This window comes from Salvelinus alpinus, chromosome 16 (genome assembly GCF_045679555.1).
Source record: "Salvelinus alpinus chromosome 16, SLU_Salpinus.1, whole genome shotgun sequence".
Taxonomy (NCBI): Eukaryota; Metazoa; Chordata; class Actinopteri; order Salmoniformes; family Salmonidae; genus Salvelinus; species Salvelinus alpinus.
Window position 1 is genome coordinate 54,771,114 of NC_092101.1, and position 21,917 is coordinate 54,793,030.

Sequence of the window (21,917 nt, forward strand, 5' to 3'; positions counted from 1 at the left end):
AAACAGACTAAAGACTGGTACAAACAAACAGTCTACAGACTAAAGACTGGGACAAACAAACAGTCTAAAGACTGGTACAAACAAACAGTCTACAGACTAAAGACTGGTACAAACAAACAAACAGACTAAAGACTGGTACAAACAAACAGTCTACAGACTAAAGACTGGGACAAACAAACAGACTAAAGACTGGTACAAACAAACAGTCTAAAGACTAAAGACTGGTACAAACAAACAGTCTACAGACTAAAGACTGGTACAAACAAACAGTCTACAGACTAAAGACTGGTACAAACAAACAGTCTACAGACTAAAGACTGGGACAAACAAACAAACAGTCTACAGACTAAAGACTGGTACAAACAAACAGTCTAAAGACTAAAGACTGGTACAAACAAACAGTCTACAGACTAAAGACTGGGATAAACAAACAGTCTACAGACTAAAGACTGGGACAAACAAACAAACCGTCTACAGTCTAAAGACTGGTACAAACAAACAGTCTAAAGACTAAAGACTGGTACAAACAAACAGTCTACAGACTAAAGACTGGTACAAACAAACAGTCTACAGACTAAAGACTGGTACAAACAAACAGTCTACAGACTAAAGACTGGGACAAACAAACAGACTAAAGACTGGTACAAACAAACAGTCTACAGACTAAAGACTGGTACAAACAAACAGTCTAAAGACTGGGACAAACAAACAGTCTAAAGACTAAAGACTGGGACAAACAAACACAAACAAACAGTCTACAGACTAAAGACTGGGACAAACAAACAGTCTAAAGACTGGTACAAACAAACAGTCTAAAGACTAAAGACTGGGACAAACAAACAGTCTACAGACTAAAGACTGGGACAAACAAACAGTCTACAGACTAAAGACTGGGACAAACAAACAAACAGACTAAAGACTGGTACAAACAAACAGTCTACAGACTAAAGACTGGTACAAACAAACAGTCTAAAGACTGGGACAAACAAACAAACAGTCTAAAGACTAAAGACTGGGACAAACAAACAGTCTACAGACTAAAGACTGGTACAAACAAACAGTCTAAAGACTAAAGACTGGTACAAACAAACAAACAGACTAAAGACTGGTACAAACAAACAGTCTACAGACTAAAGACTGGGACAAACAAACAGTCTACAGACTAAAGACTGGTACAAACAAGCAAACAGTCTACAGACTAAAGACTGGGACAAACAAACAAACAGTCTAAAGACTAAAGACTGGGACAAACAAACAGTCTAAAGACTAAAGACTGGGACAAACAAACAGTCTAAAGACTAAAGACTGGTACAAACAAACAAACAGACTAAAGACTGGTACAAACAAACAGTCTAAAGACTGGTACAAACAAACAAACAGTCTAAAGACTAAAGACTGGGACAAACAAACAAACAGTCTAAAGACTAAAGACTGGTACAAACAAACAGTCTAAAGACTAAAGACTGGTACAAACAAACAGTCTAAAGACTGGTACAAACAAACAGTCTACAGACTAAAGACTGGGACAAACAAACAAACAGTATAAAGACTATAGACTGAGACAAACAAACAGTCTAAAGACTGGGACAAACAAACAGTCTAAAGACTGGTACAAACAAACAGTTTAACGACTAAAGACTGGTACAAACAAACAGTCTACAGACTAAAGACTGGTACAAACAAACAGTCTAAAGACTGGTACAAACAAACAGTCTACAGACTAAAGACTGGGACAAACAAACAAACAGTATAAAGACTATAGACTGAGACAAACAAACAGTCTAAAGACTGGTACAAACAAACAAACAGTCTAAAGTCTAAAGACTGGTACAAACAAACAAACAGTCTAAAGACTAAAGACTGGTACAAACAAACAGTCTACAGACTAAAGACTGGGACAAACAAACAGTCTAAAGACTGGTACAAACAAACAAACAGTCTAAAGACTAAAGACCGGTACAAACAAACAGTCTATAGACTAAAGACTGGGACAAACAAACAGTCTACAGACTAAAGACTGGGACAAACAAACAGTCTAAAGACTGGGACAAACAAACAAACAGTCTAAAGACTAAAGACTGATACAAACAAACAGTCTACAGACTAAAGACTGGGACAAACAAACAAACAGTCTACAGTCTAAAGACTGGTACAAACAAACAGTCTAAAGACTAAGGACTGGTACAAACAAACAAACAGACTAAAGACTGGTACAAACAAACAGTCTAAAGACTGGGACAAACAAACAGTCTAAAGACTGGGACAAACAAACAGTCTACAGACTAAAGACTGGGACAAACAAACAGTCTAAAGACTGGGACAAACAAACAGTCTACAGACTAAAGACTGGGACAAACAAACAGTCTACAGACTAAAGACTGGTACAAACAAACAGTCTAAAGACTAAAGACTGGGACAAACAAACAGTCTAAAGACTGGGACAAACAAACAGTCTAAAGACTAAAGACTGGTACAAACAAACAGTCTACAGACTAAAGACTGGGACAAACAAACAGTCTACAGACTAAAGACTGGGACAAACAAACAAACAGTCTAAAGACTAAAGACTGGTACAAATAAACACTCTAAAGACTAAAGACTGGGACAAACAAACAGTCTAAAGACTAAAGACTGGTACAAACAAACAGTCTAAAGACTAAAGACTGGGACAAACAAACAGTCTATAGACTAAAGACTGGGACAAACAAACAGTCTACAGACTAAAGACTGGGACAAAGAAACAGTCTACAGACTAAAGACTGGGACAAACAAACAGTCTACAGACTAAAGACTGGGACAAACAAACAGTCTACAGACTAAAGACTGGTACAAACAAACAGTCTACAGACTGGGACAAACAAACAGTCTAAAGACTGGGACAAACAAACAGTCTACAGACTAAAGACTGGGACAAACAAACAGTCTAAAGACTGGGACAAACAAACAGTCTACAGACTAAAGACTGGGACAAACAAACAGTCTACAGACTAAAGACTGGTACAAACAAACAGTCTAAAGACTAAAGACTGGGACAAACAAACAGTCTAAAGACTGGGACAAACAAACAGTCTAAAGACTAAAGACTGGTACAAACAAACAGTCTACAGACTAAAGACTGGGACAAACAAACAGTCTACAGACTAAAGACTGGGACAAACAAACAAACAGTCTAAAGACTAAAGACTGGTACAAATAAACACTCTAAAGACTAAAGACTGGGACAAACAAACAGTCTAAAGACTAAAGACTGGTACAAACAAACAGTCTAAAGACTAAAGACTGGGACAAACAAACAGTCTACAGACTAAAGACTGGGACAAACAAACAGTCTACAGACTAAAGACTGGGACAAACAAACAGTCTACAGACTAAAGACTGGGACAAACAAACAGTCTACAGACTAAAGACTGGGACAAACAAACAGTCTACAGACTAAAGACTGGTACAAACAAACAGTCTACAGACTAAAGACTGGGACAAACAAACAAACAGTCTACAGTCTAAAGACTGGTACAAACAAACAGTCGAAAGACTAAAGACTGGTACAAATAAACAGTCTAAAGACTAAAGACTGGTACAAACAAACAGTCTAAAGACTGGGACAAACAAACAAACAGTCTACAGACTAAAGACTGGGACAAACAAACAAACAGTCTAAAGACTAAAGACTGGGACAAACAAACAGTCTAAAGACTGGGACAAACAAACAAACAGACTAAAGACTGGTACAAACAAACAGTCTACAGACTAAAGACTGGGACAAACAAACAGTCTAAAGACTGGGACAAACAAACAAACAGTCTAAAGACTAAAGACTGGTACAAACAAACAGTCTAAAGACTGGGACAAACAAACAGTCTAAAGACTGGGACAAACAAACAGTCTACAGACTAAAGACTGGTACAAATTAACAGTCTACAGACTAAAGACTGATACAAACAAACAGTCTAAAGACTGGGACAAACAAACAAACAGTCTACAGACTAAAGACTGGTACAAACAAACAAACAGTCTACAGACTAAAGACTGGTACAAATAAACAAACAGTCTACAGTCTAAAGACTGGTACAAACAAACAAACAGTCTACAGACTAAAGACTGGTACAAACAAACAGTCTACAGACTAAAGACTGGTACAAACAAACAGTCTAAAGACTGGGACAAACAAACAGTCTAAAGACTGGGACAAACAAACAGTCTACAGACTAAAGACTGGTACAAATTAACAGTCTACAGACTAAAGACTGATACAAACAAACAGTCTAAAGACTGGGACAAACAAACAAACAGTCTACAGACTAAAGACTGGTACAAACAAACAAACAGTCTACAGACTAAAGACTGGTACAAACAAACAAACAGTCTACAGTCTAAAGACTGGTACAAACAAACAAACAGTCTACAGTCTAAAGACTGGTAAAAACAAACAAACAGTCTACAGACTGGTACAAACAAACAAACAGTCTACAGACTAAAGACTGGTACAAACAAACAGTCTACAGACTAAACACTGGTACAAACAAACAGTCTACAGACTGGTACAAACAAACAGTCTACAGACTAAAGACTGGGACAAACAAACAGTCTACAGACTAAAGACTGGGACAAACAAACAGTCTACAGACTAAAGACTGGGACAAACAAACAGTCTACAGACTAAAGACTGGTACAAACAAACAGTCTACAGACTAAAGACTGGGACAAACAAACAGTCTACAGACTAAAGACTGGGACAAACAAACAGTCTACAGACTAAAGACTGGGACAAACAAACAGTCTACAGACTAAAGACTGGTACAAACAAACAGTCTACAGACTAAAGACTGGGACAAACAAACAAACAGTCTACAGTCTAAAGACTGGTACAAACAAACAGTCGAAAGACTAAAGACTGGTACAAATAAACAGTCTAAAGACTAAAGACTGGGACAAACAAACAAACAGTCTACAGACTAAAGACTGGGACAAACAAACAAACAGTCTAAAGACTAAAGACTGGGACAAACAAACAGTCTAAAGACTGGGACAAACAAACAAACAGACTAAAGACTGGTACAAACAAACAGTCTACAGACTAAAGACTGGGACAAACAAACAGTCTAAAGACTGGGACAAACAAACAAACAGTCTAAAGACTAAAGACTGGTACAAACAAACAGTCTAAAGACTGGGACAAACAAACAGTCTAAAGACTGGGACAAACAAACAGTCTACAGACTAAAGACTGGTACAAATTAACAGTCTACAGACTAAAGACTGATACAAACAAACAGTCTAAAGACTGGGACAAACAAACAAACAGTCTACAGACTAAAGACTGGTACAAACAAACAAACAGTCTACAGACTAAAGACTGGTACAAATAAACAAACAGTCTACAGTCTAAAGACTGGTACAAACAAACAAACAGTCTACAGACTAAAGACTGGTACAAACAAACAAACAGACTAAAGACTGGTACAAACAAACAGTCTACAGACTAAAGACTGGGACAAACAAACAGACTAAAGACTGGTACAAACAAACAGTCTAAAGACTAAAGACTGGTACAAACAAACAGTCTACAGACTAAAGACTGGTACAAACAAACAGTCTACAGACTAAAGACTGGTACAAACAAACAGTCTAAAGACTGGGACAAACAAACAGTCTAAAGACTGGGACAAACAAACAGTCTACAGACTAAAGACTGGTACAAATTAACAGTCTACAGACTAAAGACTGATACAAACAAACAGTCTAAAGACTGGGACAAACAAACAAACAGTCTACAGACTAAAGACTGGTACAAACAAACAAACAGTCTACAGACTAAAGACTGGTACAAACAAACAAACAGTCTACAGTCTAAAGACTGGTACAAACAAACAAACAGTCTACAGTCTAAAGACTGGTAAAAACAAACAAACAGTCTACAGACTGGTACAAACAAACAAACAGTCTACAGACTAAAGACTGGTACAAACAAACAGTCTACAGACTAAAGACTGGTACAAACAAACAGTCTACAGACTGGTACAAACAAACAGTCTACAGACTAAAGACTGGGACAAACAAACAGTCTACAGACTAAAGACTGGGACAAACAAACAGTCTACAGACTAAAGACTGGGACAAACAAACAGTCTACAGACTAAAGACTGGTACAAACAAACAGTCTACAGACTAAAGACTGGGACAAACAAACAGTCTACAGACTAAAGACTGGGACAAACAAACAGTCTACAGACTAAAGACAGGGACAAACAAACAGTCTACAGACTAAAGACTGGTACAAACAAACAGTCTACAGACTAAAGACTGGTTACGGGTGCACAGGGTTGTTTCCATGTTTAATTAGATAACGTGATTCAACGATCGTAAGATAACTTCTCATTACAACTCTCATGAACATAGATGTATGCTCATTCAATGCTAGATCTATATCTGAGTCCTGGTGTATGTTTGAGACCCCGCTCACTATGAGATGATCCCTGTATCAACAATAAACAAACCAAACAATACAAAATAATCAACAATAAACACGAGATTTCTGGTCAGTCGACGCTAGGAGGTCAGCACATGCATCTTTGTGCTTCTTCTACTGTAGAACTAAATGTCGTAGCGTAGCACTCCGTATTATCGGCATATTCAGCATCGTTTAAGAAATATATTACCTTCAACAGTGTTACCTTGTGATCAAGCCATCAATGTTGTGTGATTATTGGTGTCGTCTAAATATTAGCTAAAGGCTTAGCAATTGTTTGACATTTCAGTGGAAATACTATCAGCTTTTTGATAAGCGGTTTAGCGGTTTAGCGGTTTAGCGGTTTAGCGGTTTAGCGGTTTACCGGTTTAGCGGTTTAGCAAAGAAAATGCGTATTTTTGGCATACGGTTCCCAGTTATTGGCCACCTTACTATTTTGTTAAATTACAAGATATATCCTTTTAATTTTGTTTAAAAAAATGAGACACCAACCTCGTATCCAAAGTGTTTACTAGATAGTTGGCTAGCCTTCCGGTAAAAAAATGTGACTTGCCTGTCAACGTTTCGTTGCGTAGCCCGGTGAGCCCTCCCGTGGACTCTTAATAAAGGGTTCTTCACCAACATATTTAGTGTTAATCTCTCATAATTTGTTTTAAAGATTAATTTTATGTTTTAAGAAAGTAAATAACAGTTTAATATTAAAATATAAATGAGTATGAATAATTTACACAAAATAAAACTTGCATTGACATAAACAATGAAAACACAGAGTTGGCCGGTGGCGCTTTTCTCTTCCTTTTCTGTGCTGCAGTTGAGAGAAAAAAGTTGTGTTAGACAGAGCATGTTTCATGAAAACCATTTTCAGTTTTTTGACATCAATACCTCTGGAGGAATCTGCAGGGAGGTGTGTATATCTTTGGAGGAGGTGGACATGCCCTGAAGGCTGGTGCTCTGGACTGTAGAGAGAAAAAAAAGTTTCAACATTGCAGTTTTATAAAACACAAAACAAACAGTATTTTTTTTGTAATTTAACATGTGTTTACCTGTGGAGGTGGCTGTATTCGAATCGCAGGGGGCAGGGACACCAGACGAGGCTGTTTTGGTGGTGTGACCAGGGGAGACGGAGGAGGCAGTTGATACAGAGGAGGCCGTGTTGTTGGGGACAGACAGGGGGGTGGTGTGCATCGTGGTGGTGGTGGACGAAACCAGCCAACGATGGTTTGGAGTAGATGGTGTTTGTAATGGTGGGGTTGACGGGCTGACGATGGTGTGGCCGGCAGAGTAGGCACCTGGCCTTCTTCTGCAGCTGGGGACTTCGACGGTTTTTCCCTCAACCCACTCTCCTCCAAGTGCTTCTCATAAGAAGTGAAGTAGGTGTCCAATCGTTGGACGTGTGACACACTCAGCTCTCCCCCTGTCCAGGGTGTCCGGCCTCCTCATGCTCAGGTTCTTGTGCCTCCTCCTGATCATTTCCCACCACCTCTTCCCCAGTGCTGGGACTGTTTCCCCTTTCGGTGCCCGAAATCTACAATAGAACCGGAATATAAAAGTATCCATCCAGGGTGAACATTTTGTTTTGGCATCACCCTACACATGGCATCACCCTACACATGGCATCACCCTACACATGGCATCACCCTACACATGGCATCACCCTACACATGGCATCACCCTACACATGGCATCACCCTACACATGGCATCACCCTACACATGGCATCACCCTACACATGGCATCACCCTACACATGGCATCACCCTACACATGGCATCACCCTACACATGGCATCACCCTACAAATGGCATCACCCTACACATGGCATCACCCTACACATGGCATCACCCTACACATGGCATCGCCCTACACATGGCATCGCCCTACACATGGCATCGCCCTACACATGGCATCGCCCTACACATGGCATCGCCCTACACATGGCATCGCCCTACACATGGCATCGCCCTACACATGGCATCGCCCTACACATGGCATCACCCTACACATGGCATCACCCTACACATGGCATCACCCTACACATGGCATCACCCTACACATGGCATCACCCTACACATGGCATCACCCTACACATGGCATCACCCTACACATGGCATCACCCTACACATGGCATCACCCTACACATGGCATCACCCTACACATGGCATCACCCTACACATGGCATCACCCTACACATCCTCGTTTACGTAGCACACATTGAGAACAGTCAGTCCTGCATTCTACATACATAAACACATATTCCTGCGTATTTTGTCGGCGTATTTCATCAGCCTCTCTCTGGTGAAGGGGAACCCATGGCTGGCGCAGTACTACACCAGAGAATTTGCATCCTGTGGTGCAAGCAACGTGGGTGGTCGACTGCGACAGCCATGGGTCATCCAGCCGCTCAGCCAGTCCTCCAGGGTCTCCTGAGGGACACCATGTACCTTGGTAGATAAGAAAATAAAACTGTTACTAGCAGATACAATTTACATACACGTGATAATCTCCTAAAAACAAAAGATGCCTGGCAGATAGCCATCCCTGCCCCGCAGTACTCCATGGCATGGAACATGTCCACCTGAATAACCTGACTAACCTTGGCAGCCTAGGCATCCCTGCCTCACAGTCCTCCGTGTCATAGAACATGTGCACCTGACTAACCTTGGCAGCCTGGCAGATAGCCATCCCTGCCTCACAGTCCTCCGTGTCATGGAACATGTCCACCTGACTAACCTTGGCAGCCTGGCAGATAGCCATCCCTGCCTCACAGTCCTCCGTGTCATGGAACATGTCCACCTGACTAACCTTGGCAGCCTGGCAGATAGCCATCCCTGCCCCGCAGTCCTCCGTGGCATGGAACATGTTGTCCTCGTCAACACTCACACCTGTGTTAACGAGAGAATCACTGACATGATGTCAGCTGGTCCTTTTGTGGCAGGGCTGAAATGCAGTGGAAATGTTTTTTGGAGATTCAGTTCATTTGCATGGCAAAGAGCGACTTTGCAATTAATTGCAATTCATCTGATCACTCTTCATAACATTTTGGAGTATATGCAAATTGCCATCATACAATCTGAGGCAGCAGACTGTGAAAATTAATATTTGTGTCATTCTCAAAACTTTTGGCCACGACTATATATTTCAGAGGAAAAAAGTTGGATATTAAATTGTGTGGTCTGTCGCGCCGTCTTACGACATACAGCGTGTCCCACAACGTGTGTATACATCTAACTTTTTTGAAAACTCTCAACTTAACTTACATAAACTGCAATAAAACTCAGCTGTCAGCTAGCTAGAAGGGTGTCTAGTCGCAAAACTTACCGTTATTTTACGGTCCATTTAAATGTTGAACTCGAGGTGATTTAGTCCTCCAACCGCTTAAAAGTGTCCGATGTCGGGAGAAAATTAGCTCGGAGTTCTGCTGTCTATTGAATCGTCATGCTCATTCTACTATAGTACTAAATGTCATAGGAGTTCTAATGTCTATTGAATCGTCATGCTCATTCTACTATAGTACTAAATGTTATAGGAGTTCTAATGTCTATTGAATCGTCATGCTCATTCTACTATAGTACTAAATGTCATAGGAGTTCTAATGTCTATTGAATCGTCATGCTCATTCTACTATAGAACTAAATGTCATAGGAGTTCTAATGTCTATTGAATCGTCATGCTCATTCTACTATAGAACTAAATGTTATAGGATTTCTAATGTCTATTGAATCTTCATGCTCATTCTACTATAGAACTAAATGTCATAGGAGTTCTAATGTCTATTGAATCGTCATGCTCATTCTACTATAGAACTAAATGTTATAGGAGTTCTAATGTCTATTGAATCGTCATGCTCAATCTACTATAGAACTAAATGTTATAGGAGTTCTAATGTCTATTGAATCTTCATGCTCATTCTACTATAGAACTAAATGTCATAGGAGTTCTAATGTCTATTGAATCGTCATGCTCAATCTACTATAGAACTAAATGTTATAGGAGTTCTAATGTCTATTGAATCGTCATGCTCATTCTACTATAGAACTAAATGTTATAGGATTTCTAATGTCTATTGAATCTTCATGCTCATTCTACTATAGAACTAAATGTTATAGGAGTTCTAATGTCTATTGAATCGTCATGCTCATTCTACTATAGAACTAAATGTCATAGGAGTTCTAATGTCTATTGAATCGTCATGCTCATTCTACTATAGAACTAAATGTCATAGGAGTTCTAATGTCTATTGAATCGTCATGCTCAATCTACTATAGAACTAAATGTTATAGGAGTTCTAATGTCTATTGTCTTACTGGTTTGTTATACAGGGTTTGTTAACTTGTTATGTAGCTAGTTACAGTAAATATACGGTACTCTATCTCTACACCATTATTCAGTCATAATACAAAGGTGATATTGTCATGTTTGAGACTCAAACATCAAATAGTACATATAGCAGCCCCTGGAGATTTGACTGTGAGACCCCTGCTGTAGGAATACATCCTATAATACTCCCACACACACACACACACACACACACACACACACACACACACACACACACACACACACACACACACACACACACACACACACACACACACACACACACACACACACACGCACACGCACAGAGACTCCCTTCAGCTCTGGCGGTTCCTCTGTCCCATTCCTCTGACTGTTCCTCTGTCCCATTCCTCTGACGGTTCCTCTGTCCCATTCCTCTGACTGTTCCTCTGTCCCATTCCTCTGACTGTTCCTCTGTCCCATTCCTCTGACGGTTCCTCTGTCCCATTCCTCTGACTGTTCCTCTGTCCCATTCCTCTGACGGGTCCTCTGTCCCATTCCTCTGACGGGTCCTCTGTCCCATTCCTCTGACGGTTCCTCTGTACCATTCCTCTGACGGTTCCTCTGTCCCATTCCTCTGACGGTTCCTCTGTCCCATTCCTCTGACTGTTCCTCTGTCCCATTCCTCTGACTGTTCCTCTGTCCCATTCCTCTGACTGTTCCTCTGTCCCATTCCTCTGACGGTTCCTCTGTCCCATTCCTCTGTCCCATTCCTCTGTCCCATTCCTCCGTCCCATTCCTCTGACGGTTCCTCCGTCCCATTCCTCTGACGGTTCCTCTGTCCCATTCCTCTGTCCCATTCCTCTGTCCCATTCCTCTGTCCCATTCCTCTGTCCCATTCCTCTGACGGTTCCTCTGTCCCATTCCTCTGACTGTTCCTCCGTCCCATTCCTCTGACTGTTCCTCTGTCCCATTCCTCTGACTGTTCCTCTGTCCCATTCCTCTGACTGTTCCTCCGTCCCATTCCTCTGACTGTTCCTCTGTCCCATTCCTCTGACGGTTCCTCTGTCCCATTCCTCTGACCGTTCCTCTGTCCCATTCCTCTGACGGTACCTCTGTCCCATTCCTCTGACGGTTCCTCCGTCCCATTCCTCTGACGGGTCCTCTGTCCCATTCCTCTGTCGGGTCCTCTGTCCCATTCCTCTGACGGTTCCTCTGACGGGTCCTCTGCATGTGGGTCAGATGAATTGGAAAGCGGAGAGGCAGAGGTCTTTGTTTGTCTTGCCTCATTCCTCTGAGGCACGGTGGTGGAGGAAAACAGGCCAAATGGATGTGTCCCAAATGGCACCCTATTCCTATATAGTGCACTACTTTTGACGAGGGTTCATAGGGTATAGTGTGTATAGTATATAATGATTCAGATTTTAAAAACATTCAGATTTTTTAAAAAGAAAAAAAAAGTCAAATATATACTTTCAAAAATTCATGAAAACAAAAAATTGCTTTTTTGGTCTTAATTTAGGGTTAGTGTGCAGTTTGGTTAAAGTTATGGTTAAGGTTAGGGTTAGGTTCAGAGCTGCCTCCAGAACTAGATTCATGACGACAAACGCTAACCTGCTATTGTGTTGAGGCTCTGCATACCCTTGCTGCTAATGACCAGAGAATCCTCTGTTAACATGCCCCTCTTCTTACCCAGACACAGATTGATCTCAGACCAACATCCATTTAAAAACACTTTCTAAACCCAGCCATGGTAAACACTGACAATGTAATCAGCAAAAAAAAAAAAATTGCAGAGAAGGTTGGTTTTGTAATGAGATAATTGAAAGTGGAAGAGCTGAAGAAATGATATAGACACTCCTAAAGGAGACAAAACAGAAAATCCTTGACGTCTTTCAAAGCTGATTCAGTAAACAGTCAATTTAGTGATCTGCTAACAGAGCACCAACATTTTGCTGTTGTTGGCCGTCACACAGCTCTGCACCCACTGCTGGGATTTCAAATCACTTTGGGATAGCCACACCCTAGGGGCTCTATTTACAGCATATGGGCTCTATTTACAGCCTAGGGGCTGTATTTACAGCATAGGGGCTCTATTTACAGCCCAGGGACTCTATTTACAGCCTAGGGGCTCTATTTACAGCATAGGGGCTCTATTTACAGCATAGGGGCTCTATTTACAGCCCAGGGACTCTATTTACAGCCTAGGGGCTCTATTTACAGCATAGGGGCTCTATTTACAGCCTAGGGGCTCTATTCACAGCATAGGGGCTCTATTTACAGCTTAGTGGCTCTATTTACAGCCTAGGGGCTCTATTTACAGCTTAGTGGCTCTATTTACAGCCTAGGGGCTCTATTTACAGCCTAGGGGCTCTATTTACAGCCCAGGGGCTCTATTCACAGCATAGGGGCTCTATTTACAGCATAGGGGCTCTATTCACAGCATAGGGGCTCTACCCATGGCCTAGGTGGTCTATTTACAGCATAGGGGCTCGGTTTACAGCCTAGGGGCTCTATTTACAGCATAGGGGCTCTATTTACAGCCTAGGGGCTCTATTTACGGCCTAGGTGGTCTATTTACAGGCTAGGGGCTCTATTTACAGCCTAGGGGCTCTATTTACAGCCTAGGGGCTCTATTTACAGCCTATGGCTCTATTTACAGCCTAGGGGCTCTATTTACAGCCTAGGGGCTCTATTTACAGCCTGCGGGCTCTATTTACAGCCTGCTTGCTCTATTTACAGCCTAGGGCTCTATTACAGCCTAGGGACTCTATTTACAGCCTAGGGGCTCTATTTACAGCCTGCGGGCTCCATTTACAGCATAGGGGCTCTATTTACAGCCAAGGGGCTCTATTTACAGCCAAGGGGCTCTATTTACAGCCAAGGGGCTCTATTTACAGCCAAGGAGCTCTATTTACAGCCTAGGGGCTCTATTCACAGCCTAGGGGCTCTATTTACAGCCTAGGGGCTCTATTTACAGCCAAGGGGCTCTATTTACAGTCCAGGGGCTCTATTTACAGTCCAGGGGCTCTATTTACAGCCTAGGGGCTCTATTTACAGCCTAGGGGCTCTATTTACAGCCTAGGGCTCTTTACAGCCTAGGGCTCTATTTACAGCCTAGGGCTCTATTTACAGACTAGGGGCTCTATTTACAGCTTAGTGGCTCTATTTACAGCACAGGGGCTCTATTTACAGCACAGGGGCTCTATTTACAGCCTAGGGGCTCTATTTACAGCCTAGGGGCTCTATTCACAGCCTAGGGGCTCTATTTACACCCTAGGGGCTCTATTTACACCTTAGGGGCTCTATTCATAGCCTAGGGGCTCTATTTACAGCCTAGGGGCTCTATTTACAGCCTAGGGCTCTATTTACAGCCTAGGGCTCTATTTACAGACCAGGGGCTCTATTTACAGCTTAGTGGCTCTATTTACAGCACAGGGGCTCTATTCACAGCCTAAGGACTCTATTTACAGCCTAGGGCTCTATTTACAGCCTAGGGCTCTATTTACAGACTAGGGGCTCTATTTACGGCCTAAAACCCCTCCATGTAGGTTACATGTCCATATGTCCATCATTACATATAAAACCCCTTCATGTACAGTAGGCTACATGTCCATATGTCCATCATTACATATAAAACCCCTTCATGTACAGTAGGCTACATGTCCATATGTCCATCATTACATATAAAACCCCTTCATGTACAGTAGGCTACATGTCCATATGTCCATCATTACATATAAAACCCCTTCATGTACAGTAGGCTACATGTCCATATGTCCATCATTACATATAAAACCCCTTCATGTACAGTAGGCTACATGTCCATATGTCCATCATTACATATAAAACCCCTTCATGTACAGTAGGCTACATGTCCATATGTCCATCATTACATATAAAACCCCTTCATGTACAGTAGGCTACATGTCCATATGTCCATCATTACATATAAAACCCCTTCATGTACAGTAGGCTACATGTCCATATGTCCATCATTACATATAAAACCCCTTCATGTACAGTAGGCTACATGTCCATATGTCCATCATTACATATAAAACCCCTTCATGTACAGTAGGCTACATGTCCATATGTCCATCATTACATATAAAACCCCTTCATGTACAGTAGGCTACATGTCCATATGTCCATCATTACATATAAAACCCCTTCATGTACAGTAGGCTACATGTCCATATGTCCATCATTACATATAAAACCCCTTCATGTACAGTAGGCTACATGTCCATATGTCCATCATTACATATAAAACCCCTTCATGTACAGTAGGCTACATGTCCATATGTCCATCATTACATATAAAACCCCTTCATGTACAGTAGGCTACATGTCCATATGTCCATCATTACATATAAAACCCCTCCATGTACAGTAGGCTACATGTCCATATGTCCATCATTACATATAAAACCCCTTCATGTACAGTAGGCTACATGTCCATATGTCCATCATTACATATAAAACCCCTTCATGTACAGTAGGCTACATGTCCATATGTCCATCATTACATATAAAACCCCTTCATGTACAGTAGGCTACATGTCCATATGTCCATCATTACATATAAAACCCCTTCATGTACAGTAGGCTACATGTCCATATGTCCATCATTACATATAAAACCCCTTCATGTACAGTAGGCTACATGTCCATATGTCCATCATTACATATAAAACCCCTTCATGTACAGTAGGCTACATGTCCATATGTCCATCATTACATATAAAACCCCTTCATGTACAGTAGGCTACATGTCCATATGTCCATCATTACATATAAAACCCCTTCATGTACAGTAGGCTACATGTCCATATGTCCATCATTACATATAAAACCCCTTCATGTACAGTAGGTTACATGTCCATATGTCCATCATTACATATAAAACCCCTTCATGTACAGTAGGCTACATGTCCATATGTCCATCATTACATATAAAACCCCTTCATGTACAGTAGGCTACATGTCCATATGTCCATCATTACATATAAAACCCCTTCATGTACAGTAGGCTACATGTCCATATGTCCATCATTACATATAAAACCCCTTCATGTACAGTAGGCTACATGTCCATATGTCCATCATTACATATAAAACCCCTTCATGTACAGTAGGCTACATGTCCATATGTCCATCATTACATATAAAACCCCTTCATGTACAGTAGGCTACATGTCCATATGTCCATCATTACATATAAAACCCCTTCATGTACAGTAGGCTACATGTCCATATGTCCATCATTACATATAAAACCCCTTCATGTACAGTAGGCTACATGTCCATATGTCCATCATTACATATAAAACCCCTTCATGTACAGTAGGCTACATGTCCATATGTCCATCATTACATATAAAACCCCTTCATGTACAGTAGGCTACATGTCCATATGTCCATCATTACATATAAAACCCCTTCATGTACAGTAGGCTACATGTCCATATGTCCATCATTACATATAAAACCCCTTCATGTACAGTAGGCTACATGTCCATATGTCCATCATTACATATAAAACCCCTTCATGTACAGTAGGCTACATGTCCATATGTCCATCATTACATATAAAACCCCTTCATGTACAGTAGGCTACATGTCCATATGTCCATCATTACATATAAAACCCCTTCATGTACAGTAGGCTACATGTCCATATGTCCATCATTACATATAAAACCCCTTCATGTACAGTAGGCTACATGTCCATATGTCCATCATTACATATAAAACCCCTTCATGTACAGTAGGCTACATGTCCATATGTCCATCATTACATATAAAACCCCTTCATGTACAGTAGGCTACATGTCCATATGTCCATCATTACATATAAAACCCCTTCATGTACAGTAGGCTACATGTCCATATGTCCATCATTACATATAAAACCCCTTCATGTACAGTAGGCTACATGTCCATATGTCCATCATTACATATAAAACCCCTTCATGTACAGTAGGCTACATGTCCATATGTCCATCATTACATATAAAACCCCTTCATGTACAGTAGGCTACATGTCCATATGTCCATCATTACATATAAAACCCCTTCATGTACAGTAGGCTACATGTCCATATGTCCATCATTACATATAAAACCCCTTCATGTACAGTAGGCTACATGTCCATATGTCCATCATTACATATAAAACCCCTTCATGTACAGTAGGCTACATGTCCATATGTCCATCATTACATATAAAACCCCTTCATGTACAGTAGGCTACATGTCCATATGTCCATCATTACATATAAAACCCCTTCATGTACAGTAGGCTACATGTCCATATGTCCATCATTACATATAAAACCCCTTCATGTACAGTAGGCTACATGTCCATATGTCCATCATTACATATAAAACCCCTTCATGTACAGTAGGCTACATGTCCATATGTCCATCATTACATATAAAACCCCTTCATGTACAGTAGGCTACATGTCCATATGTCCATCATTACATATAAAACCCCTTCATGTACAGTAGGCTACATGTCCATATGTCCATCATTACATATAAAACCCCTTCATGTACAGTAGGCTACATGTCCATATGTCCATCATTACATATAAAACCCCTTCATGTACAGTAGGCTACATGTCCATATGTCCATCATTACATATAAAACCCCTTCATGTACAGTAGGCTACATGTCCATATGTCCATCATTACATATAAAACCCCTTCATGTACAGTAGGCTACATGTCCATATGTCCATCATTACATATAAAACCCCTTCATGTACAGTAGGCTACATGTCCATATGTCCATCATTACATATAAAACCCCTTCATGTACAGTAGGCTACATGTCCATATGTCCATCATTACATATAAAACCCCTTCATGTACAGTAGGCTACATGTCCATATGTCCATCATTACATATAAAACCCCTTCATGTACAGTAGGCTACATGTCCATATGTCCATCATTACATATAAAACCCCTTCATGTACAGTAGGCTACATGTCCATATGTCCATCATTACATATAAAACCCCTTCATGTACAGTAGGCTACATGTCCATATGTCCATCATTACATATAAAACCCCTTCATGTACAGTAGGCTACATGTCCATATGTCCATCATTACATATAAAACCCCTTCATGTACAGTAGGCTACATGTCCATATGTCCATCATTACATATAAAACCCCTTCATGTACAGTAGGCTACATGTCCATATGTCCATCATTACATATAAAACCCCTTCATGTACAGTAGGCTACATGTCCATATGTCCATCATTACATATAAAACCCCTTCATGTACAGTAGGCTACATGTCCATATGTCCATCATTACATATAAAACCCCTTCATGTACAGTAGGCTACATGTCCATATGTCCATCATTACATATAAAACCCCTTCATGTACAGTAGGCTACATGTCCATATGTCCATCATTACATATAAAACCCCTTCATGTACAGTAGGCTACATGTCCATATGTCCATCATTACATATAAAACCCCTTCATGTACAGTAGGCTACATGTCCATATGTCCATCATTACATATAAAACCCCTTCATGTACAGTAGGCTACATGTCCATATGTCCATCATTACATATAAAACCCCTTCATGTACAGTAGGCTACATGTCCATATGTCCATCATTACATATAAAACCCCTTCATGTACAGTAGGCTACATGTCCATATGTCCATCATTACATATAAAACCCCTTCATGTACAGTAGGCTACATGTCCATATGTCCATCATTACATATAAAACCCCTTCATGTACAGTAGGCTACATGTCCATATGTCCATCATTACATATAAAACCCCTTCATGTACAGTAGGCTACATGTCCATATGTCCATCATTACATATAAAACCCCTTCATGTACAGTAGGCTACATGTCCATATGTCCATCATTACATATAAAACCCCTTCATGTACAGTAGGCTACATGTCCATATGTCCATCATTACATATAAAACCCCTTCATGTACAGTAGGCTACATGTCCATATGTCCATCATTACATATAAAACCCCTTCATGTACAGTAGGCTACATGTCCATATGTCCATCATTACATATAAAACCCCTTCATGTACAGTAGGCTACATGTCCATATGTCCATCATTACATATAAAACCCCTCCATGTACAGTAGGCTACATGTCCATATGTCCATCATTACATATAAAACCCCTCCATGTACAGTAGGCTACATGTCCATATGTCCATCATTACATATAAAACCCCTCCATGTACAGTAGGATACATGTCCATATGTCCATCATTACATATAAAACCCCTCCATGTACAGTAGGCTACATGTCCATATGTCCATCATTACATATAAAACCCCTCCATGTACAGTAGGCTACATGTCCATATGTCCATCATTACATATAAAACCCCTTCATGTACAGTAGGCTACATGTCCATATGTCCATCATTACATATAAAACCCCTTCATGTACAGTAGGCTACATGTCCATATGTCCATCATTACATATAAAACCCCTTCATGTACAGTAGGCTACATGTCCATATGTCCATCATTACATATAAAACCCCTTCATGTACAGTAGGCTACATGTCCATATGTCCATCATTACATATAAAACCCCTCCATGTACAGTAGGCTACATGTCCATATGTCCATCATTACATATAAAACCCCTTCATGTACAGTAGGCTACATGTCCATATGTCCATCATTACATATAAAACCCCTTCATGTACAGTAGGCTACATGTCCATATGTCCATCATTACATATAAAACCCCTTCATGTACAGTAGGCTACATGTCCATATGTCCATCATTACATATAAAACCCCTTCATGTACAGTAGGCTACATGTCCATATGTCCATCATTACATATAAAACCCCTTCATGTACAGTAGGCTACATGTCCATATGTCCATCATTACATATAAAACCCCTTCATGTACAGTAGGCTACATGTCCATATGTCCATCATTACATATAAAACCCCTTCATGTACAGTAGGCTACATGTCCATATGTCCATCATTACATATAAAACCCCTTCATGTACAGTAGGCTACATGTCCATATGTCCATCATTACATATAAAACCCCTTCATGTACAGTAGGCTACATGTCCATATGTCCATCATTACATATAAAACCCCTTCATGTACAGTAGGCTACATGTCCATATGTCCATCATTACATATAAAACCCCTTCATGTACAGTAGGCTACATGTCCATATGTCCATCATTACATATAAAACCCCTTCATGTACAGTAGGCTACATGTCCATATGTCCATCATTACATATAAAACCCCTTCATGTACAGTAGGCTACATGTCCATATGTCCATCATTACATATAAAACCCCTTCATGTACAGTAGGCTACATGTCCATATGTCCATCATTACATATAAAACCCCTTCATGTACAGTAGGCTACATGTCCATATGTCCATCATTACATATAAAACCCCTTCATGTACAGTAGGCTACATGTCCATATGTCCATCATTACATATAAAACCCCTTCATGTACAGTAGGCTACATGTCCATATGTCCATCATTACATATAAAACCCCTTCATGTACAGTAGGCTACATGTCCATATGTCCATCATTACATATAAAACCCCTCCATGTACAGTAGGCTACATGTCCATATGTCCATCATTACATATAAAACCCCTTCATGTACAGTAGGCTACATGTCCATATGTCCATCATTACATATAAAACCCCTTCATGTACAGTAGGCTACATGTCCATATGTCCATCATTACATATAAAACCCCTTCATGTACAGTAGGCTACATGTCCATATGTCCATCATTACATATAAAACCCCTTCATGTACAGTAGGCTACATGTCCATATGTCCATCATTACATATAAAACCCCTTCATGTACAGTAGGCTACATGTCCATATGTCCATCATTACATATAAAACCCCTTCATGTACAGTAGGCTACATGTCCATATGTCCATCATTACATATAAAACCCCTTCATGTACAGTAGGCTACATGTCCATATGTCCATCATTACATATAAAACCCCTTCATGTACAGTAGGCTACATGTCCATATGTCCATCATTACATATAAAACCCCTTCATGTACAGTAGGCTACATGTCCATATGTCCATCATTACATATAAAACCCCTTCATGTACAGTAGGCTACATGTCCATATGTCCATCATTACATATAAAACCCCTCCATGTACAGTAGGCTACATGTCCATATGTCCATCATTACATATAAAACCCCTTCATGTACAGTAGGCTACATGTCCATATGTCCATCATTACATATAAAACCCCTTCATGTACAGTAGGCTACATGTCCATATGTCCATCATTACATATAAAACCCCTTCATGTACAGTAGGCTACATGTCCATATGTCCATCATTACATATAAAACCCCTTCATGTACAGTAGGCTACATGTCCATATGTCCATCATTACATATAAAACCCCTTCATGTACAGTAGGCTACATGTCCATATGTCCATCATTACATATAAAACCCCTTCATGTACAGTAGGCTACATGTCCATATGTCCATCATTACATATAAAACCCCTTCATGTACAGTAGGCTACATGTCCATATGTCCATCATTACATATAAAACCCCTTCATGTACAGTAGGCTACATGTCCATATGTCCATCATTACATATAAAACCCCTTCATGTACAGTAGGCTACATGTCCATATGTCCATCATTACATATAAAACCCCTTCATGTACAGTAGGCTACATGTCCATATGTCCATCATTACATATAAAACCCCTTCATGTACAGTAGGCTACATGTCCATATGTCCATCATTACATATAAAACCCCTTCATGTACAGTAGGCTACATGTCCATATGTCCATCATTACATATAAAACCCCTTCATGTACAGTAGGCTACATGTCCATATGTCCATCATTACATATAAAACCCCTTCATGTACAGTAGGCTACATGTCCATATGTCCATCATTACATATAAAACCCCTTCATGTACAGTAGGCTACATGTCCATATGTCCATCATTACATATAAAACCCCTTCATGTACAGTAGGCTACATGTCCATATGTCCATCATTACATATAAAACCCCTTCATGTACAGTAGGCTACATGTCCATATGTCCATCATTACATATAAAACCCCTTCAT

At 40.4% G+C, this 21,917-nt stretch overlaps 1 protein-coding gene across 2 annotated transcripts in view; it reads left to right on the top strand.

Annotated features, from left to right (window-relative positions):
• The window catches only part of LOC139541690 (gamma-aminobutyric acid receptor subunit alpha-5-like), a 110,142-nt gene that overhangs the window by 9,217 nt on the left and 79,008 nt on the right, over positions 1-21,917 (top strand). The window lies entirely within an intron of this gene.